General features: G+C 44.7%; 1 protein-coding gene across 8 annotated transcripts in view; it reads left to right on the top strand.

Moving 5' to 3' along the window:
- CACNA2D3 (calcium voltage-gated channel auxiliary subunit alpha2delta 3) overlaps positions 1 to 22947 on the top strand; it is a 935925-nt gene that overhangs the window by 1090 nt on the left and 911888 nt on the right. For 2 of the 8 annotated variants that reach the window (XM_074403651.1, XM_074403649.1), the window contains exon 1: positions 3 to 22947. This exon is cut by the window's right edge. The exons of the other annotated variants lie outside the window; for them this stretch is intronic. The gene's annotated coding sequence lies outside the window, so the exon portion shown is untranslated. Of the gene's footprint in view, positions 1 to 2 lie in introns of those variants that run through there. 8 annotated transcript variants of the gene reach the window in all.

Here is a 22947-nt window from a genome sequence, read left to right as displayed (position 1 = left end):
GGTTTCTGTGGTAGCAGGAAGCGATGATTTTTTTCCGGCACAGAAAATGGAGGCAGATTTAGTTTTCCAAACAAACGTGAGCCCCGAGCAGCATCAGTTACCAGAGGAGTCTCTGATCCCCGGGTTTCTTGGCATGGTACTGTGCAGTGACTTCTTCCTACCAACTGGTTATTTTTAGATGACACTTGATTCTAAACACAAAGAAAAGCAGGATACTCACTCGCACTGTCCTGGCTGGGGCTCGGAAACTGAGTGTTTTTGCATGGCTCTCGTCTCCGTGTTGGTATTGCTGTTTCAATGCCAGAGCAGATGCTCCTCGGGCCAAAAAATGCTAACTTCATCCAAGGGGCAGACTCGGTGCCTATTTTTGATGCCTTTCACCTTGCATTGGAGGCGTGGGGTTCAGTGTACCAGAGAAACGCTGCACTATTGTTTGTCATCCCTGCAGTTGTACAATCCCATTATTCCCCAATCATCTAGACCCAGGGCCGGGATGCATTACATCATTACAGATAAGGAGAATGAATGTGTTTATCTTTCCACTCAGCTGCACTGCCGGGTAATAACCTATGAGAGTAGTCCACAAACTTAAGAAATGGGTCTGCATCCATGTAATTCTGAAGAGTAATGAGAATGGAGAATTGATTATTAGGCTTTTATCAGAAGCTGCATCAATTTTAATTCAAACAGGCAGCATTTTAAGCATAAGCTTAAAATTACATTGTGAAATACATGGTCCTTCATTCTCCCCTTCAGGAAATAAAGTAAAAAAAAAAAAATGGGGGCCGGGGAGGAGAGATTAGAGGGGTTCAAAGAATTTCAAGTGAGCAGATCAACAGGATTAATCCAAACATTCTCTCGATAGGAAATAAAATTGGCCTTCAGGGAAAAATTCTCTGAAAATGGGTAGAAACAGCTTAAATTGTTACGTTAACTTTTAAGCATTTTTAAAATATGATTTTTGGGCCAGTGTACCATATGTGTTATGCATGCTGCCTGGTAACCAAGTACGTATTTTATTTATGGCATTCCACTTCAGAGAGTAGCATTTTTGAGGACATCGTATGAAACAGTTTGCCACATGAAATCCAAATATTGTAATAAAGCGTTGGCCCACCATGGAATGACCGAAGTTATTCTGGTTTAAAAATCGCCGATAGCCTTATTCACTGAAACCATGGAAAGATTGTATGCTCAACTCTGTTGTCTCGGAAGGCATTCCTGAATTATAGGCAATTGGTAAACACTTGAGGCTATGAAATGCCCTTCTGGAAGATGAGAATTTACATACCTGTGACCCACCTCTGCACTTAAAGGAATTGCCTCTTTCCCTAGTGTTCTTTGAATCCGGACCAGTCTGTCTTCTGCTTTGGCATTTTGCCCACTTGTCAGGTGTTTTATGTGATGAATTCTGGACTGTGGCATTGCCTGTGTATTTTTCTTACGAGTTTAAAGAAGATAACATTTTGTATAACTTTAAAGAAATATTTCTCATCTGCATGAAGAATCCCTTCAGAGCCTGTTAATATTTTTTTGGTTGTGCTTTCACATCTTTTATCTCACATTTTCTAGGAACACATAAAATATGTTTTTTCCTTTCTCTGTGAAGTTACACACATATGCGCGCGCGCAAACACACACACGCACACGCACGCACACACACTGCACAAAACTCCATCAACCCTATTATTTGCTACTCTATAACAGTAAATTGGAAACAGCTAAAATGCTTCTCTTACCTTCTCATCAGCATCCTTTCTGATATTGAATTCACTAGCCTTGCTTTGCTTTTGTCATGTTTGCAGCTTGACAATTGTGTAATTATTTCCAGCTGTTTATGGCTTTGTTATCATTTCTTGCTGCTGCCTGGCATTTTGTAATCTGATGCTAGGGAAAGGTGAGGTGTTGCTTGGCATTGAGTTCCAGGGTGGGTGTCCACCCTAGCCCTTGGTTTGCAATTGTCTGCTCTGGGGGTCCTGAAATACTCATGGCTTTGGGTTATTTGGCAGGGACTTTTGTGAGTGGTGGGAAGGGCATGTTAGACCACTTGGGGAGCATTTTTCAGCCGTCTTTTGGCCTTCTTGGTCCACTATCCCCGCAAATGTTTCTGTATTCTTAAAATTAGCAAAGGACATTGGTTTAGAGAGTTCAGAGTATGAATGGGAATAGACTTGAGTGCTCAGCATGTAGGAGACGTAACATCATTTGGAAAAACAAGGGGATAATTGCTTCTCTTTTGCTAAGTCTCAAGTTTCTGGCCATTTGCATGAGGAGTTTCTCCTCTAAGTCAGAACTCTGTGCACCCTGCCGTCATATCACTGTGTCCTTAACAATTAAGGTGCTTTCAAAATGAGTTAGAAAATTTGGTTGGAAAATGCATTAACGCTGTATTAAGGGGACTCAAAGGTGACAATACTATGTTGTATAATAGAGTGTAATTGCACTTTTAAGGCAAGGATGTTTTAAACTTGCTGTTCAGTTAAGTAAGGTGTACTGTATACCACCATATAATTTTATGTGTTTTATGTAGTCTCTAATTGACACTTCATGTTGTGAATCAATGTAGTATGTTCATTTTCAGAATGGAAGTTTAGTCATTTTTGCACTAAGGCATACACTTTACAAAGTAGTTATTGTAAATATACGTTAAGTAATAGTTGGCCATGCATCTATTTTAAGGTGTTTAGAGACTGGGAAAACTGCCGTTTTGGTAACATGTTTTTATTAGGTGGTATAATTTGAGGTAGCAGTATTGTTACTGACTTCATCAGTGTAAACACAGACATTTAGCAATGTGCCTTGTTGTCATGGCTTCAGAAATAAGAGTGTTTTATCAGTTGTTTCTGTGTTGAATACCATGGCTTTCACTACTTTAGCCTATTATAATATGTTAGATATTCAGTGCCACATTTCTCGTGTTTTTTTTTTTTTTTTTTTTTCTTCTTCCTTCTGTTTGTCTTTACTGAGCACAGGAATAGCAACCTGTTAGGTCCTTGGAAATAGGATAGATTTGATTTTATAAAATGCAGTAAGCCATCTTTTAGCAAATTTGTCTGTTTTCAGTATAGAATGGAAGATTGTGGGACTGGTATGTGGGACTTGTATGTTCATCTTGAGGGGTTTTAGATGCTGTGAGAGAAGAGCCGGCCTCTGGAGGGACAGTGCTGGTGCGCCACTGTGTGCCTGTGTGCTGCCTTGCTAAGCTGGCAGATACTGCAGGGGTTTCCATTCACTTCGACTTTTAATTAAGTTTCCGATTTGACATATCCATGCCCGTCAGTGTTCAGCTGCCTCTACATTGCTTCATTTTCCCCAAAGAATGCACTTTGTTTGGTTCTTTTGAGGAGGCAGAGTTTCATTACCTGTATATTTTGGGATTCAGTGAGAAGCATTCTAGTAGGTCCGGCAACCTAGGCTGTTAAACTCAGTCTCCACACCTCTAACAATCACAATCAAAGGCATTAAACTTAGCTGATTCTCATTTCATCCTCCTCAGGGAGAGTTTGATAGGAGCTGGGTTTTTCACTCTATTGAGACCTGTTTTGGGGGAACCAGTGTTCATAAGAATGAAGGAAGTGTTCCAGTTACGTTTTCCAGAATCATGATGATAAATACACAATGGAAATACAGGTTATGTGTGTTTCTGCCAGTAATACTAGAAAAGAACTGACATTTACCTTGGACGCCTCATGCAGCACTTACCAAACACGCACGTCTTGGAATGCACAACGTGTTTTTTTGCATTATCAACTATTTATTGAGAGAGCAGCTTTAATATATAAAGTTGATGTCCGTTTCCACAGGACAGAGTCAGCAAAGTAAAAGGTTGATGCTTTAAGCCATTTTTATAATTATGACTTTTCATCAATGTGGAAATCGATGGATGTTTAAATAATTAAATAGGTGTATTCACTTATCAGGAATTAGGTAGCAGCGCTGTGCTATTCCTGGGAAGCCCAGCACTCTTCAGATTGCTCTTGTGGGGGAGGCGCTGTTTTGCTAACATTTTTTGTTGAATAAACACAGCTACTTGCCATCCCGAATGATAAATGCATTCAACCTATGCTGCTGATGCTTTAATTCATAGCGTGACTTCAAATGCTGGACTTGTCCGTAGGAAGATATTTTTAAAAGTCTTGAAATCTCTGAAATAATAGTTTTTAATCATTCGGGGCAGTTTATTGGTATCATTGACACAATCACCCAGACAGTACCAGAGCAGGGCGAACCCATGAGCATTCAGTTTGTGCCTCTTATGCGGACATCTTATTGCACTTGTGGAGTCACTCATAGCCACCTGCTAACTTTATGTCTGAGCCCTTTTGTTCATTTTTTTTTTCTTTTTCTTACTTTCCTTGTTTTCTTCTTCCTTAAAATTTCTTTTCTGGCAGGTACATTTCTACTTTGCCTTTTCTCCCAGTAGGAGCTTCTACAGCCTGTGTTGTTCCGGAGATTGACAGATGCTAGTCCGAATTAAGGGAAAATGAAAACCTAGGCATGGTTTTCTGGTTGGAGGCAAACTGCAAATTTTTATTCCCATGTGGTTATAATTTTGATTGATTAGCTTGGTGATCTCATGCTGATTTTAATTAATTAATTTAACACTAGTGCAAATTTTAGGCAAACAGGTAAATACCAAACCTCCCGATAATTCTGAAATCCACTGGGCCTGAGCTGGCACAGTTAGTGCTTCCAGTTTTTGATGAAGACGTAGCCATATGTCAGCATGAGCAAAAGTGAAAGAGATGTGAAACCATCACGCCCGGCACCTGTGGCCCTTCCAGGTGTTTCATTTCCCTACAGTTTGAAGCACATGTTCTTGGAAGTACAGCTTTGCGATTATAGCCTTTATCAGCTGTGGATTGATCTCCACTTGGTGTTCAGTGTTCCCACTTACGCTGATCAATTCGTGGTCTGGTACGCTGGGCCTACTTAAAGAAGTGTACGTTTTCACTGAGGAGCCTTTGTTTCCGGCCTGACATGAATCCTGATTTACCACTGTAGATGCCTATGATGCCAGCAAATGGGCCTTTTCTTCTCTCCAGCACATCTCCTCTGTGGGACGTGAGCAGCAGCTATTTGAGGGGCCTCCATCTTTCGTAGTCACAGTGCTTGTTGGCACAACCTTCCGGTTGAGACCACCGCATCTTCTACACAGGGAATATTAGCAGACTGCGTGTTCCCTGGGACACTGATTTGACTTAGAGGTTTGCTGTGGCCAAGACTGAGAAAAAAATAAAATAGATGTTATAAAATGCCAGCCAATGAATTAGCATATGAGGTTTTTTTCCCTTTTTAATGTAATTTTTATACGAGAGACATAACAGCCTAGGTTTCCTCTGAAGGGACTGCGGTGAAGCTGTTGTGTATCACTTAGTGAAAGGAAAAGTTCCTAATGTCAGGCTTCTGGTACAACCTACAGAATCCTTATCAGCCATCACTGGTACATCAAACAAAATTTTGCTTCTCCTTCAAAGGAAGAAAATGATATGAGGAAGAGGAGGATGCTTGACTTTTTGTGATTTTACTGAGTATTTAGTGACCTGCAGACTTGCCCGAAGTGGTGGTTCTGTAGTGTAAAGCCGGGCCCTGAGACCCCTCGACAGCCCAGACATTTGGCCAGTGCTTAAACAACCCACCCTTGGCAGATTAGGCATTTGTACAGCTGGTGTGTTTTAGGGGATTTCTACATGCCTAGTCAGCACATCTACTTTTTAGAAGGGAATTTTTGTTTTTTACAAATACATCTTTGAAAAGAGTCCAGCTCCTTTCTAATAAATGGTAAAGATTTCAACTTCCATTTGCTTTGAACAGCACTCATTGGGTGCTTATTCCCAGGCTGTTTAAGGCACTACATTTATAAAGATTATTAAATTTATATGTTACATAGCTTCCCAGTTACCCCAAATCGAGATTATGGAAATAAACAACTCAGAAGCCAAACTGTTAGTGCACATTTCAAGGCCGTATTGGAAAGGAAAGCATTATCTTTTCACAAGAAATGGTTGGCTGTTCCTTCACTTTGTATACTTCAGAGTATTTATCTTTGCACCTGTTATTGGAAAACAGTACCCTCCCAAGGTTAAAAGGGCTGTTATGCATGTAAATGATCTGGACAGGCAAGGTGGGCAAGGCTATAAATGCTGTAGGTTCACAAAACAGACCTTGAGTTTTCCATTTTAGATGAAACAACCCAGTCGATAATCGGGGCCTGCCCATGCCATTACCATTATAAAGTGTGTGTGTGTGTGTGTGTGTGTGTGTGTGCGCGCGCCGGTGCCAATAAAAATGGATACTGCTCAACACGGAACGTGCTGGATAATGCTTGCTGATGGGGAAGACTGTTCTTGTCCTCTTGGATGCTAGAGAGGCTGACTTGAGAGAATGAACCAGGGCAGTAGGACAGAACTGAGTCATTCAGTCCAACACGCATGGATTTGTTCAACGTCTGGGATTTTGTTGGAATCTGAGGACTTGCTGAGACCAGAACTGGCTATGTCATTTGTGATCCCCAGTGCAAAATGCAGAACCCCTTGTTAAAAAAATTATTAAGAATTCCAGGATGTGGCAGCAGAGCCTTAGATCAAGTGCGGGGCCCCGGCTAAGCCTCCTGTGGGACAGGCTGTCCTCATTTTGCCTTGCGTTCTTTCCTTCTGGGTAGCTCACCCTCTCAGCTCCATTCAGTCTAGGAGGCTTCCTTTGCCTACCTTTGTTCCATCTCCAATGAAATCATTTTCTTATTTTATGAGTAACAGGTCAAGAGCTTGGAGCATTTTCAAAGATTCACATCTTTGGAGATGCTGTGTTGTTAAAGTAAGGGTCATTGACCTTAAGCAGTGGCGTCTCTCTTTTTATCTTTTTCTGTGTGAATTTCCAGTGTGGCTCTGGGAAAATTACTTAATCTAATAGTATAAACAAGTAGCACTCATGCTGTAGTTTCTGCTTTCTAGGTGCTGTGAGGAGCCCTTTACATCTGACGTCCCATTAAATTCTCCCAACAGCCTAATGAGGCAGGGACTATTATTCACCCCATTTTACAGATTGAGAAGCTGAGGCTTGCAGAACTTAGCAGTCTCCCCATGGTGACTGAGCTGGGGCTTCCAGGGTCTGCACATCTGTCCACAGTGCTACATTTTCTTGTCTTTGTGCGATCCTTTTTGACCTCAGTTCCTATTGAAAAGAAGGTGCATAATACCTGTATTTTTGATCTCAGGATTTTTGGGAGGATTTTGGGAGGATTAAATGACAAACATCTGGGATATTAATTTGGAAACAAAGCCTGGGATAACAGCTGAAAGGACATAGCCCTGGAGTCAGGTGGACCTGGATTTGAGCCCCAGATCTGACATTTCCTCTTCTGCTTTGCCTTGTAGTTTAGCATTTCTGAACCTGTACCCTTAAATGAGACAGGCGACAAATACCTTCTATCTTATAGGCTGTGAGGAAGGTTAAATGAAATCAAGTATGCAAAGCACTTAGCACCGTGCCTGGCACACTGGCTTCTGGAGTTGTCCTCGTTCCTAGTTGCTGTATACAAATGCAAGCTCTTCAGGTAATCTTCATTGAGCTTTTGTGGGGCCTGGCTGCATGCATACATGTGGACTTGGTGAATGAGCAAGTGCATGAATGGGTGAGTGCCGGCATTGGCATGTAGGCAGGTGATTTCCCCAGCTGGCCCCTGATGAGAGTACATTAGAGCAGAAGGAGGGCTCCAGGGACTGTGGCCTCTGTCAAGATGTATACCCTTCTGTTTGAGATCAGCTCCCTTCTCCCTGAGCCTAGGGGGAGATGCCCAGAGGAGCCCATCACCCAAGGAATCGAGGTTGCCACATCTGCCCCACAGCCCAGAGTGAGGTCCTTATGTCCCCGGAGATGCCAGCACACACAGCCATTCTCCCTGCTGTGGGAGAGTGTTCAGGAGCCAGCTGCAGATAATCTCTAATCCAGATGACCCCTTGGACAGTTGTTTAGAATGATGTGTGGCATGTGGGAAGCCTTGGTCTCAGGCCATCCTCTCATTCATACTGTCCCATTTTGTTACTAATGAACAAGAGAAACTTGGAATTTTTGTCACTGTGATCTCGTAATTAATTCATAAAATTAAGGCAGTGTATGTCATGCACATTTAATGTGGCAGGGGCACAGTGACAAAAACATTTATGATGTCCCCAGGGAGGTGGAGTTTTTTTTTTGGGGGGGGGCTTTCTTTCCCAAATCCTCCTAATCTTGTCCATTGCACAGCAAAGGTGGTCAGCTGTAAGAGTAAAATTTGCTGTTGTTGTAACATTGTGCTGTAATTTGCGAAGCAAGGTGAAAGTTGGAAATATAGGGCAGGCGTTTGACTCTTTGTACATGTGCCATCCATAATGCCTTTTCCATTGTATTGTTTGAGGCAGAGGTGGAACAACGTTGTAAAAAGAACAATAGATGTGGGAGACAGTAAATTCACTGGATGCAGGTAATCTTTAGCCGCGAGTCGTATCATCCAGCTTTACTCTCAGCCTCCTACTGGTTTTCATTATTAGTGACATGTCTGTTAGTGCAATATTACTGCATCATGTACAAACAGCTCAGTGGGCACAGGCTTTTGCCCCACTGACATAAACGATAGTCATTTGACTTCTGGAATGGTAATGCTAAGTTTGATATTCTTTCTTCTTGACTTTGGCCTGGGCCCCTGTTAGAATGCTATTGTCATTTGCTTTTATAATACAGAATTTGCACACCAACTCAGACAGCACACTTCAGACAGATCACTATCTGGCAACCATAAAGAGTGTTTGTGTGCGTGCGTGTGTGTGTTTTATATACGTGGGTTGTTTCCCTTTGTTAGTAAATAGTGGTAACTAATTTCAAATCCCAGAGTGTGTGGCCAAGTTCGGGTATTTCAGAACATCGGGAGCCACCTGGTTGCCCTGAAGTAAGATGTAATCCTCTCAGGAGAGGGCTCACAGCTCACTAATCTTTTGAAAAAGCCAACAGTGCATATTTCCCAGAACGGGAGTTTCAGAATTATAGAGCCGTAGCTGGATTTTCTACTTCAACGGCAATGTTTTCAGTTTTTTGCTTGAAACAAATGCTTTATGAATGATAGGAAGAATACATAGGCTTAGAAAGAAATCAGAGGATTGACTTTTGAAAATCTACTTTTAAGAGAGGTGGCTGGTCTTGGGAAAGCAGAACTGTGTGGACTTGAGAATCTGAACCTGAGTGACAACAATCAGGTTTGAATCCAGATGCTACTGCTGACTGGTCATATGACCCTGACACATCAGTTGCCGAGCCTCCGCGTTTGTACCCATCAAGTGGGCACAATGGCACTAACTTCTGGGGTAGGGCCTCAGTGTTTGTACCTATCAAATGGGCACAATGGTACTCACTTCTAACTTGAGAGGCCCAAGTGAGAAGATGCATGCAGGATGCTTGGCAAAAAGTGACTCATGGGAAGTGTGTAGGAAAGGCAGATTGTTGTTGTTGTTATTCCCAAAGAGTTGCTTCTACACACACACCAGCAAGTGGTGGTTGCTAAAGACAGTAGTTTGTCCACTTTGGGGTTGTTAATGTCAATACATCTAGAGGCCTTGTTTCGAATCTTCCATCAAAGTTGCCTACGACTCGGCTCTACAAGGGATTTTAGGCAGTAATAATAATAATGCAGGTATTTATTTGTATTTTATGACTTGTGCTTTATGATATATCATTTAATTTCTCATAGCAACTCCTGAGGTCAGATCTGTTATCATTCGCGTCAGTTTTAGAGTTGCAGAAACATCTCTGACACCTAAGACGCTGAGTCCGCATCATGTGAATCCCACTTCAGGTGCTTGTGGTGTCGTGGGGTCAGAGGAAAGGTATTTGGGGGATTTCTAGGACCAGCCATTTGTCCTTTGCACTGGTCTTACTATGGTATTAGCTCATCAGAGTGTTTGGTGGAAACTTCTCCCCTGCCCTTAAATTTTTCCCTGTTGGAATTCTCAGTCTTGTTGCTTGGGCATTGTCATTTGCTTTCATAATGCAGAACTTAAAAGGGGCAAGAGCTGGAATGAGAGGAGAGCTTGAAGCACCTCGTCAATTTTAGCTCCTCTATTTTTGTTCTTCCTATTCTTTATCTTTCTTAGGTGCTTATTGGTGCTTATTATTATTTTTTCTCTTCATAAAGCCACAGTTTGGTTTTTCTGTGCCATTGACAGCTAGCTCGAAAGCCACACCCCTGAACTCACTGCGATTTTTATTTTGTGTGGAAAGAGTCTTGCATGGCCTTCCGTGTCCCCTGCAGGTCTGCGGGTCTGGGATGTGTGATATCCTGTGAATTCCTTATCTCCTTTGGTGGTGAAAGGGGAGGGGTGAGCAGGAAGCTGGGAAACTAGACGTTAAATTCCCCCAGGACGTGCTTGCTCTTTCTGACCTGGAGAGGGTCCCTCTGTGGCACTTAACACGGAGCTATCTATTAGGAAGGGCTTCAGGAGTTGTTTGTGTGTGGCCAGCATGAAGGTACAGATACACAAAGGAAGGGATAGCCGCCTAGCCTTTTCCGTGTCCTTGCACGCTGGTGATGGAAATAAGAACACTGTAGAGCACAGGCAGATCACCAGGTCCTTCATAGCCCTTTCCCCATTTACGCTCCAATGCCAGGGTTTTATGAGTCCCAGCATCAGCACGGGTGCTGCAAAAAGTGGGGGCTGCCTTCCAGCTACAACAATCCAGCCTCGAAGTCCTGCAGGCAGGTCCCTTGCCCACAACCCTTGCCATGCCAGCAGGGACTGCCAGACAGCAGAGTAAGCTGGTCCTCAGTTCTCTTAGCTGGCCGACCCCCTCCTTGCCCCTGGGTGCATCTCTGCCCATCTGGGTCAGCACCCCGGAGGCATGCAGAGTCTCCCCCGGCAGCATTCAGATGGGCTGAGGGGTCCAGGCGCCTCTGCAGTACCAAGCTGAGCAGCTGCTGCGGGAGCACCGCAGTGCCGGGCGGGTGCACGAGGAGCACCAAGCGAGACTGATGGGGCCGCCGCAGCCGCCACCATCAACCTGGGGGAGGCAACTCAGCAAAGGCAATTAGGAAGCTGCTGCAGCTAATTCCATAAAGCGCTCGAGCACCACATTACCACTGATATTAGGGAGAAATGTGAATTTTAATTTCTGTTCCCTTCGCCGTCACATGGGGTTGAGGCCCTGCCAGCATCAAGATGTGTGCGAGGCGTTTGCTGAGTGTGATCTCACTTTCTCAGGGAGGTGCTTCTTTTATTTGTTTATTTGTTGTTTACATCACCAGGGCTGGATTTCTGAGTCTGTGCATTGGAGGCTACTGGGAGCTGCATAATCTGCCCACTGCAACATACCTGCAGCATCCACAGAACATTGCTTGGGCAGTCTCACTGCTGCACACTGCACGGGTGTGTCAGGCACCTTCACACAGGAGGAAATCTTTAAGAGAGGCCATCAAGCGAGTTTGGGTTGTTTTTATTCACATTTGCATCCTGCAGGCACAGTAGTCTGCCCTCTTCCCCAAGCCTGACCTGTGGATGTGCTAAGAGCCTGCACCAATGCACCCCTGAGATGAGGGGAGACAGCTGCTGGGAAGTGGGAATTACATGGATTTAATGGGGGGCAGTTTTGCCAAAAGACATTTGGCCTCAGCCTCTGCTTCCTTCAGCTATCAGGACTGAATAGAGGGTTGTGTTCTGAGGCTTTTGGAAGAGTCTTACCTCCAGCTCCTCCTTGGGATGTGACTTCTCCGTGGAGCTGTGACTTCTGCTCAGCAGAGCACTGTGTGTCCTGAGTGAGCAGGACCTGATGCCCACCTTGGACCTTTGTCCTGAGCCTGACCTGCTCATTTAGCAGGGGATGAGAAGACTTCGGAGAGAGGGCAGGTCTTGGGAAATGACCTCTCCAGCTGTGAGTGCGTGTAGGGGCTCAGTGGCATGCCCCAGGTCTCATAGTGAATCAGGAATGGGCCAGGCCCCCAACACTGGAGTCCTGACTACCAGGCTTGGGCCCAGGCCAGTGTATTGAGGCCACAGATGGAAGAAGGTTCTATGTCCTACAGTGGGCTTCTTGGAGGACAGGAGGAGGTAGCCCTGAGCCCCATGCCTTGTCTGCTTCCTGTCCCATGCCTTTCTAAACTACCCAGCTGGTCTCCACTGGAAATCTCTTCTAGTTGTTTATGCAGAAGGGTGTGTTTGCTAGCGAACTCTCCTCAGATTCAATTGCATTTGAGCCTGAATTTCACCTAGAGAAAATGTTTCTCCAGTGTATCTATTTTTAACAGCCAAAATATTTTGTCCCAGTGTGTCATCAGGGAACATTACCATTATTACCATTATCTGTATAAGTGAAGCCAGTAGGAGACTGAACAATTAGGCAAGCGTTTATTCAACACTGATAACCTCTCTGGAAGCCGGAAGCCTCCGACCTTCTCCTTTTCCTCCGTTGAGGTTCAGATGATCGAATGCTTCCTTTTGGGTAGAATATCATGGTTTAGGGAAATCTTCAGCTATCTTAACAGACTCCCAAGAATACGTTTGCTTTTGTCCAAATGTTGGACATCCTTTCCTTTCTTCCTTCTCTCACTTCTTTCCTTCCTGCTTCAACAAACAGCCATTGAATACTCAATGAGGTGTGCAGAGCTATGCTGGGCACCCAAATCCCTGTGCTGCTGTGTCCACCTTTCCCATCCTCACCCTGAGTGCTTTGGTGACAGCACACTGCTTGAGTTCCCTGCACACATCCGGCTGCGTCACGCCTCTGTGCCCATGCCCGTGCCATTGCCCTGTTTACACTGCCGACCCTGCTGTCCTTGTCTGGCTGCTGAGCCTCAGTTCTACAGGATGTCAGATTTTAGCCTGCAGAAATGTCACCTGGGGAGCTTGTTAAGATGCATTATTTCAGGAGCCTCCTCCAAGAGACCCTGGCCCAGGAAGCTTGGCCCGGAGCCCCAGAACCTGCACGTGAACAAACATCTCAGGTGACTCTCATTTGGTGGTCCGCGGACCACGTGTTGAGAGACAGTGTTTACATCTTGCCTCTGGGAAGGCTTCTGGCTTTCCCTAAAGAGAGTCAGTCATTCCCTCCCTTCTATTCTGGCCTATCTCCCTTGCTGGCCTGTGCACCTCTTCTCTCCTGGCCTGTCACATCTTCCTTCAGTGATTTTTCGCAAATTAGTATGCGTGGAGGCTGCGTTGTTCTGGGCCAGAGGCTGGAGCTGCTCTTCCCCTGAGCCAGGTCTGAAGCGTGGGCTGGCACAGGGTCTAGTGTGGGTGCCATGAGTGGAGATTTTTCCCTGCCATAGAAATGAGGGCTTTGGAACAAGTCAGACATTTTATCTTTTAAGTCCAAAGGTATCCAGATACACGTCTCCTTGTTGAAGCAGTTTATTTAGAAATCACTGAGCACAGTTGAATGGCCATTCTCCAATTTGTGAGATGGAGAGAAATTTGTTGACCTGTCACCGATGGCTTTTCTTCTTACCAAATAGGTTACCGGGACCTGTGGTTACTAGCCCTTTAACAGAAAATTGTTTAGTGAACATCAGTTTGAAAGACGCCATCTGCTTCCTATAAAAGCCTGCTCCTAATCTCCCTGGTGCAAGAATTGCTCCCTCAGGGGCCTTTTGGGCACAAAACTGTATTTTTTTCTGAGTCAGTGCCTTTCAAACTTCTTAAACTGTGGCCCACAGGAAAAAAATACATGTTTCATTGCGACCTGTTACATACAACCTCACATGTGAAACATGTTTCAAGAAACATTACTTAGCCTTATTCTTTGCAGTGCAGAGTGGTATTTTGTACTTTATTCTGTTGTATTCTATTCAATGCAAGTTGACTAGACTGGACTCTGCTGTACTCTATTCTACACTATTCTACTCTGTTTTCTCTTCTGTTCAATTCATTTTAGAAGGCTGGCTCTGACCTGTAACTTTATTTCACAACATAATACATGTGTTTTTAAAACCCGTGAGTTAGTTAAGTTTTATTCTGGGAGGTGCAGCATGGATCTTTGAGATCCACGCTGTGTTGTGCCGATAAATAATGATCAGTGGTGACAGCTAACGCTTATCAGCCAGTCACATGACTGTGCTGTCTGCATTTCATTTCACCTCTGCAACAATCCCATGGGACAGGTACTCTGATGGCGTCCTTTTCCTGAGGAGTACATGAGTACATGATGGAGGTGACGTGACTTGCCCAAGGCCACACAGCTAATAAATGATGGCATCAGTTTGTGAACCCAGGGCTGTCTGATCATGAAGCCTGGACTCTCACCTGCCCTTGCATTTGCCTCTTCCTTTGCCAGCAGCCACTTTAGTTGGTTCCAAGTGTTAGCACTGGGCTATGCAATGTGAAAGATGCAGAAAGAGGAAATTGGGAGATGGCATGCCGGGAAGCGATGGAGAAGAAATGTGAGAGAAGACGGGGAGAGGGGAAGAGAGCAGTCTGTGAAGCCTGAGGTAAATTGTGGTCCTCAGAGCATCTGGTATTTTGCTGAGCACCTGGAGACCCTGCAGTGTTTTTGCATCTCTGTTACAGGGGCTGGCTCCTCCTTAGAGCACCCACTGCATCTGGTATTTGTTATTGTACCTGCTGGACAATTATTTGTTTTCACATCTTCTCTGATGGCGGTGGGGGGGTCATCATTTTGAGGCAAGAAATGATGGTTTGTACTTCTTGGCATACCAGGACCTGGCCCAAGGAGATGTCACCAGGGTTTGGTGACTAGTGAGTGTATGAGGACATCCTTTAAGTTAATCCTCATAACTAGCCCATGAGTCATATTCCATCCTCATTCAGCATTTGGGGAAATTGAGCCCAAGATCACAAAGCTAGTGATGGAAGAGCCAGGTGAAGGACCACCATCCCAGTTGAAAAGGTGACTGTTATGTTTGCATGTGTTTGGTTTTTGCTTGCTGAAGATTAATTTTGTCGTCTTCCACCTCCTCCTGGGGATTTCTCCTCTTACCATCTGGATCTGGTTTTCTGTATTTGGGTCCCTTTTCTTTGTGTTGTTTGGGCAGAATGTAGCTGGACCAGAGAGTCATTAGGCTCAAGGGGGCAGGAGTCTGGCCTGGGGTCTGGGCATCCAAGTTCTAGCTCTGGCCTGACACTGCTGAGCTTGGGGATCTTGGGAAGCTCACTGCTTCTCCCTGGGCTTGCCTGCAGTAGAGCTCGAAGGTCAGCACAGTTCCAGAGGACAGAAGATCCAATCTTATTCCCCGGGTGTTCCACCATGAGATGGGCAGCACTTGGTTGTGACTTTCTTCTTTTCTCTTAGTCCCAGTGTGCCCCCATCCCACCCACACCTATTACCCTGCAGCCGTCTGCGTGGGGTGTCTCTGAGTGGAGGGAGGCATGCACGGGCTGCTGGCCCCACCTCGGGTGCTGTCCAGCAGGCACAGCAGATTCACACACACCCACTTCAGACAAGGCAGACTTAGCTGAATGGCCAAGAGTCACATTCGTGTCAGAGCAGGCAGAAATGACACAGCATTTGGCAAATTCTCTTCTGCATTTTTGCTGACAGTATCTCCAAGGAGTCCTCATACCACAGTCTCATTCTTAGAGTTGTGTATGGGAATGGAGTCATCTTTGAATGTAAAAGGCAAAAATAAAAGGGCCTAAAATATTTGACATATGATGAAGTTCTGTGATATTTTAGACAGTGAGTAAATTGTTATTTATATAACCTGGTATATTCATTTCCCATGATCCACCCTCCCTTGAATGTTGACTTAATAACATGCCTGACTAAATGACGTTAATTGCTTTAAACTGCCAAATTAAAAAAAAAAAAGCCAGCATTCATTCAACAAGTGTGGTGTGTTCACAGCCCGGTCTGGAGGCAGGGAGGAGTACAGCTGAGTTCTCTCTGGGGAGGGAAGGCTGAGATGTAGCCTGGGAGGCTCAGGAGAGGGGAAATGCACATCTCAGGAACACTGGCTGCTTGGGCCACTATAAGCAATGGAGTGAGGTTCCTGGAACCAGAAGCTGGCTGTGGGTTCGAATCCTGGCTCCACCAGGGGTCTAAAGCAGTTTCTTAGCTTCTCTACTTCCCATTTTCCTCTTCTTTAAATGATCCCTATTTCATTGGACTGTCATGAGGATTAAATTGGATCATGAATATAAAATCTGTCTCAGTGTCTGACAGCTGTAGGAATTCAGTGAATGACAGCAATCATTATTTTAATCTTGGCACCAAAGGTGAGACTTCTCCTTGGGCCAGGTCCTGGCATGCCATCATTTCTGGCCTCAAAAAGATGACCTCCGATCAGAGAAGGAGATGTGAAAATAAGTATTTATCCAGCAGGTATAATAGCAAATACCAGATGCAGTGGGTGCTCTAAGGAGGAGGCAGCCCCTGTAACAGAGGTGCAAAAAATGCTGCAGGTTCTCTAGGTGCTCAGCAAAATACCAGATGCTCTGAGGACCACCATTCTCCCTGGGCTTCACAGACTTCCCTCTTCCCCTCTCCCTGCTTTCTTTCACATTTCCTCCCAGTGGCTGCCTGGCATGCCACTCCCCAGTTTCCTCTACCTGGGCCTTTCACATTGCATAGCCCAGTGCTAACACTTGGGACCAACTGGAGTGACTGCTAGCCAAGGAAGAAGCAAATGCAAATGCAGGTGAGAATCCAGGCTTCGTGTTCAGACAGCCCTGGGTTCACAAATCACCACTTATTAGCTGTGTGTTCTTAGGCAAGTTATATCACCTCCCTGAATTGCACACCCACCCTCTGAGGTCAGTGGTACTGCCTCATCCACAGAATGTCGGCTCCCTGGAGCAAGACCCTTGTCTGGTTGGTCCTAGCCTCTCAGTTGCTACTGCCTTCAGGTTTTTGGCTCTTGTAATAGTCTCTGTCAGAAAATATTTGTGGAATAAATGAATGAGTGAGTGTGGAGAATGAATGAACACTTTATCAGCTGAGAAAACTGAGGCTCAGAAAGGTCAGTGAGATCAAACGGGACAGAACAGAAGACTGCCTTGTTCTCAACCATGACCATCCGCTAGTGGGGGCTCATTAGCACCTCTCTGTGGTGTTACCTAAATTTCCAAGAGAAGCACCTTCTGTGATCTACAGATAAAACCTGTGTGTGTGTGTGTGTGTGTGTGTGTGTGTGTGTGTGTGCGCGCGCGCGCACGCATGCCTGAGAAGATGTGTCATATTAGATGTGAAAATGTGTCATATTAGATGTAGACTCATGGTTGTTTAGAAACTAATTATTTGATCAATTCACATTCTTAGGTGAAATGGCACACTGATAACCCTTCTCTCTTTGCGGGGAAAAGCTCCCTAAAAGCTCTTATGTTCTGAATTAACCACAGTGTCTCCCTAGGAAGTCAAAACAGTCAAGGCTCCATTCAAAGTGCTTTTTTCTGGAACTTGGTAAGGGAAATTGTTCCATTGAGCTCCCTGTATTTATGTATCATCTCTGCCTTGTTCATTGCAACAGTGACCTAAACCTCCCAACCAACCTGTCCAAAACCCTCATTTTCCCAAGGCAGTGGGCTGTGAAACTTTACAGTTCATCTACTTTCTCAGGTCCTGTTTTGTGGGCAAGACTGCTGGGTTAAGAGAGGAAGAGAAGGAGAGGCAGAGGGGCTGAAGTATGAAAAAGAGCACTTCCTGTTCTTTTATAAAAAGTCCTTGAACTCAGCCCTTGAATGGTGCAGTATAAATTTGAGAGATGATGGCTATTAATACTTCGCTTCTGGTGTAGCAGCTTTTAGTCCAGGATGTCAAAATACATCAATAACACATTCTTTTTCCATTTCTCCATTTCATGCGTAGGGAGGAACCTGAGAGCATCTCCAGAGAGAATGTTACTGCCTTGGTCCCTGGCAGAAGCATGGGAAAACAACCTGAATTTGACGATTTTATCCATCCATTCATTCATTCGTTTATTCAGCAAACATTTTTGCATCTTGGCACTCTGTCCAGGTATCATGCCCACTCAGATTATAAGGACAAGCAAAGTAAGATTGCACCCTCATGGAGATTACAATCTAACTTGAGAATCGGTCATATCTCAAAGAATTACACTAATGCATGCAAGTCTCCTTGCAATGCCATGAAAGAAGGAATGCTGATAGCTCATGACCTGAGGACCTGCTCTGGTCTGGGGTCAGAGGAGGCTTGCCAAGGGCATGGCATGGTCCTCTACTGAGACCAGAAGGATGAGGAATTAATATGACAGAAAGGTGGAAGATAGGTATCTGGACTCTTCGTGATGCTTTTCTGTCCTGGCCCGGCCTCACCCTCACTGCTCCTCCTCATGTGAGTTCAGGGACTTACCCTGTATGTTCATTCTCTTGCTTCTCCTGCCCCAACCCCCCTCCCTTGTCCCTATAGCAGCTTGTTGACTTCTCAATCTTCCTGGCCTGATTCTTTCGTTCAGCAAAGAGCTTCTCAGTTCCTGCTATGCCAGGGACTCAGTGCTGGGCTCTCAGTTGCTACTGCCTTCAGGAAGCCTTTCCAACCTCCTCCGCTTCGTACGTCACTTTATTCATTATAGTTGACCTTGATTTGTAATTACTGTTGTATTATCCTTGGGCCCTTTCCTCAGCTCCACAAGTGTTGGGAGGCTCTTTTCTCATCTTCGTTTTCCTTGTGGCTCCTTAGGGTAAAGCCTGATGATGGTGGTGGTGGTGGCGGTGATGATGATGATACACTACTACTTGTTGAACATTTAACATAAGGCCTAACAGCATTCAGGATTCCTAAGACATATCACTTCACTAAATCCTCACAACCCTGTAAGCAAGCTACTGTATTACCATCCATATTTAACAGTTGAAGAAGCCGAGGCATAGAGTCTGTTAATTAACTTTCCCACAGCTGCTTGGCTAGGAAGCGATAGAGCCAGGATTCCACACTGGGCATTTTGACTCCAGCCACTGTACTATACTTCCTTTCTTTCATGGCCTGCCTTTGTGGAGTTGTATCTGTGAAAATGATTGTGCTAGTTAGTGACAGGTATAAGACATCCCTCTCCCTGAGTGTGCACAGGTACAACAACCCCGAGTGATAAGGAGTCGCTACCTAACGCTGGTCCTCCAAGTACAGTGAAAGCAGGCTGTGAGTAGGTTTCTTTGCTCCAGAATTGGTTCCCATCACAGGAAGTAGGTAGCAAGGCTGAGGCACACACTGGTTATACCAGCAACAACTGCTTGCTTCTGGCCAAAGTCTTTGGTCCTAGTTGCTTTTTTTCCCAGGATTGAAGAAGCTCCTAGGCCAATTGTCATATATGTGGCTTCCTCTCAACAGAAATGCTGAGTTCATTATTGCAAGTGTGGATTCTTTGTGTGATGGCACGAGTTTCAGAAGTGCTAGAGACAAGAATTTCCTTGTGTTTCTGTATAAATGCTGGGTGACCGCTGGGAATAAATGATAACTATGATCAATGTGGAGCTTTTAAAATTATAAAGCATTGCCTATTCACTTTGGAAAATTTTGGAAATATAGCTAAGTAAAAAAGCAAGTAACAACAAACTGCTATCCCGTTATCCTGACCTCGTCATTATTAATATTTTTATGTATTTCTTTCAGTCTTTCTTCCTTTGCTGATGTGTATGTGTATTCCCATATATGTATATGTACTTTACATAAAGGAGATCATATTGTATCAGCTATATTATAATGGCAACATATTTTAGAGCAGATTCAGGCAGTACTGTAGGGATCACATAAAATAATTCTTTTTCATGTGATAGATAAAATTCATCCTCTTCTTTGAAAAATTGGAATGTACCACGTAATACAAAAAGAAGAAAATTTCCAAATCTCACGATGCAAGAATATTCACATTAAAAATTTGCAGCATTTCTTTCAGGCTGCTGAAAACTGAAATCAGACTGTCAACATAAAGTTATTTTGCATTTTTCCCTAACTTTATCTTATGAACATATCCCTTATCACTGAGTATTTTCCAAAATGATTTGTGTTCTGGCTACAAAACATTTCCCCCTGGGGACGTTGTATGGCTGTGTCCTGTTTTCCACAGTGTGGAGCATGACGGTTGTTGCCCAGCTTTCCCCTGTGTAAACAGTGCTCTGATGAACATCTTTTCTGTCTCTGTCAATTCGATTCCTGATTATGCCCCTCAGAGCAGCCTCATAATGTGAACTTCATCAGCACTCTCCATTCTTGCTGCCCTTTGTGTGTGCATTGCGTATGTGTATCTGAAATTCTCCTCTTTGTTTCTCCCGTAGTATCCAGCCTGTGTCTGGCACAGGCTTGCCTGGGAGACCAGACAGATTTGATTGGACCAAAAGGCTTTTACTCTTCCTTATATGTACAAGATAATCAATGTAGGGTGCAAAGCCAAACTCTGGGGCTGGGCATACCTGGGTTCAAATACTGGCTTTGCTGCTTACTAGCTGTGTGGGTTTGAGCAAAGTACTCAACTTATTTAAGTCTCAGTTTGCTAAGGAAAAAAATAATATGTACTTAGGGAGTTATGAAGATTAAGTGAAATAATGTATGTCAAGTGCTTAGCAGAGAATTGAACACAGTAAAGGCTCAATAATGGCAAATTTTATTTTTGTTATTTTTACTCTTTATTTTAACCTTCAGGACTATAGCAATTCAATTCATTTAAAAAACTACCGCTGTTTTTACAAATAGAATTTAAAAATATTCTAGAGATTAATTGTGTATTTACTCGCTGTGGTTTAGAGAGAGGTGTTAGGGTGTCAGGCTTCACTTTAATATCTGCTTATGGAATCCCTAAAAGAGTTTAAGATTTTAGATTGGCTCCTACCCTAGAAGATTGGCATTAAAAAGATTGACCAAGATCTAAGCATTGGCTGGGACAGAGCAAGCTGTCTCCTTAAGCTCGTAAATGCAATTGTTTTAGCAGTCTAATAAATTAAGGGTAACAGTAATAATGGGAATTAACAATGACTAATTAAAATGCGGTAAGTTGCCAATTATGTAACAGTGTCTAAACCGCAGAGTAAATGGAGATAGTTGCAGATGCAAAGCTGTGCTGTGCAGTATTAGGGGACTAGGGCGTTTTGATAATGAAAGCACCCTGGATGCGTGTGTGTGGATTTCTGGAGACTGGTGGCCAAACTATAAGCTGTTTACTGCTAGCTAGAAAAATGGAGCGCTCTAGACACTGTAAAGAATTGCAATTTTTTTCATTTAGGGAAGTGTCCCTCTCAGCCATTTAATATCACTAAAATGTCTAAGAAAGAAGAAGGATTCCAGGTGTTTTCTGAATGCTAGGTTTGTTGTAAGCAGCAGAGCCTAGCCCTGCACGGCATATCCCAGCATCCTGGGGGTTCCGGGATCTAGGTTTCTCCAGGTAGGGTCTGCCCTGTGCCCATCTCTGGCACTGGGCATCCTCACCACCCAGTGCAGGGCACAGCATCCAGAGACTGCGTGAGGTCAACAAGTGAAATAGACCAACAGAGAACTTTTCAATAGGTAGACCCTGTCTGCTTTCAATTATGGAAGAGTCTCTACTTTTATCTTTTTCAGTATTGCTTCATCATTCCCTCTCTTCTCTCCTGGATGGATGTGGGAACTTTTCATTTTTGCCTCCATGTCTCTTAATATCACCTTCACATTTTCTGTTTATCTTTCTGCACTGCATTTTGAGGGGTTTTTATCAATTTGTCTTTTCTTCACCTAGTTTCTTTTCAGCTGGGCCTAATCTCACTATTTTTACTTGTTTATATATTTTTAAAACCTCTATTACATTTTTCAGTTCTAGAATATCTATGATGGTTGTTATTGTTGTTGTTATTTAAACAGGCCTTTTTTTTTTTTCCTGGTTCTCTGTTCAGGATGGGACAGTCCTCTTCCCTGCTATCCTCATTCCTGCAGCCTTGACTTCTGCCCTTGACGTGGTGTTAAACCCTAGCCCTAAGTCTTGTGTCCAGTACTGCTACCTCTGGAACTTTCTTGAGGGTGCTGGTCCCTGGGTGTAACGGGTGTAACTGTGTTACAAATTTGTTGGCTAACTTCCTTCTAGTCTATGACCTCCACTACACTAGAGGTGACCTTGGCCCCTAGTTCCCGAGCACAGGGCCTGGTGCTGAGACTGGCTTGGTACATCCAGGGCTAGTGGGGACGAAGGCAGGCTTTCTGGGAATGATGCTGCTCTCTTTCCCGCTGCCAGGAGAGCAGGAGGCTTAGCTGCAGCTGAGCAGCTAGGTCTGCGCAGCCCTGCCCATGCAGTTCAGTGGCAGGGGAGCGGTGTGTGTCCAGTCCCTCCCTCTTCCTCTGTAGGGGTTGGTGCGTGTTTCCATTCCATGGGCTGACACAGGAATGTGGCGAAGGGGAGGGTGGCCTAGTGGAGCGTCTCTTTGATGAGCGGGCTCCTCAAAGTTCCCCACGCATCCAGCAGGGCCCACGGAAGCTACCATAGAATATGGTCTTTCTGAGCCGCATGCGCACAGAATGTCTTGGGGGAGACCCTGAGGGAGTCTGGGTTGTCAGCGTCAGGGCCCCTCCGTCCCCACCTTCTCGTGGGCCCTGTTTCCTGCCTGCGATTGCCACACTTTGTCACAGGGTGGCAGCAAGAGGCAGACACGGAGGCTGCACTGGGCTCTGTCACAGCTGTGGACACTGCCAGGCTGCATGCCCGGCCCTCCTGGAGCTGTGGACAGATGTCCCGGCTGAGGCTGTGGCTGAAGTCCTTTTCTCATCGGCATGGAAGGTTCAGCAAAGGGGGAGATTTTCCCCTTTCGGTGAATGAGGCTGATAATATCCTTAGCATTCCAATCAGCCTTTTCTGCATCAGAACCCATACTTTTTCAGAGGAATAGTGCATGCCTACCAGAAAATATATAAAAAAAAGTCAGAGTGAGAGCTAGGGGTGAGGGGACAGCTGGAAACTCCCCCTACACTGCCTGCTGGCTGTCACTTGGGCATGTGGCTTTGCTCTTCCCGGCCTTAGTGTCCCCATGTGTAAACGGAGGAGACCGGTCACATCCGAGTGGTGAGGCTGAG

Source organism: Saimiri boliviensis, chromosome 8 (assembly GCF_048565385.1).
Source record: "Saimiri boliviensis isolate mSaiBol1 chromosome 8, mSaiBol1.pri, whole genome shotgun sequence".
NCBI classification, from domain to species: domain Eukaryota; kingdom Metazoa; phylum Chordata; class Mammalia; order Primates; family Cebidae; genus Saimiri; species Saimiri boliviensis.
Note: the sequence above shows the minus strand (reverse complement) of the source record. Positions and strands in the feature narration are given on the sequence as shown.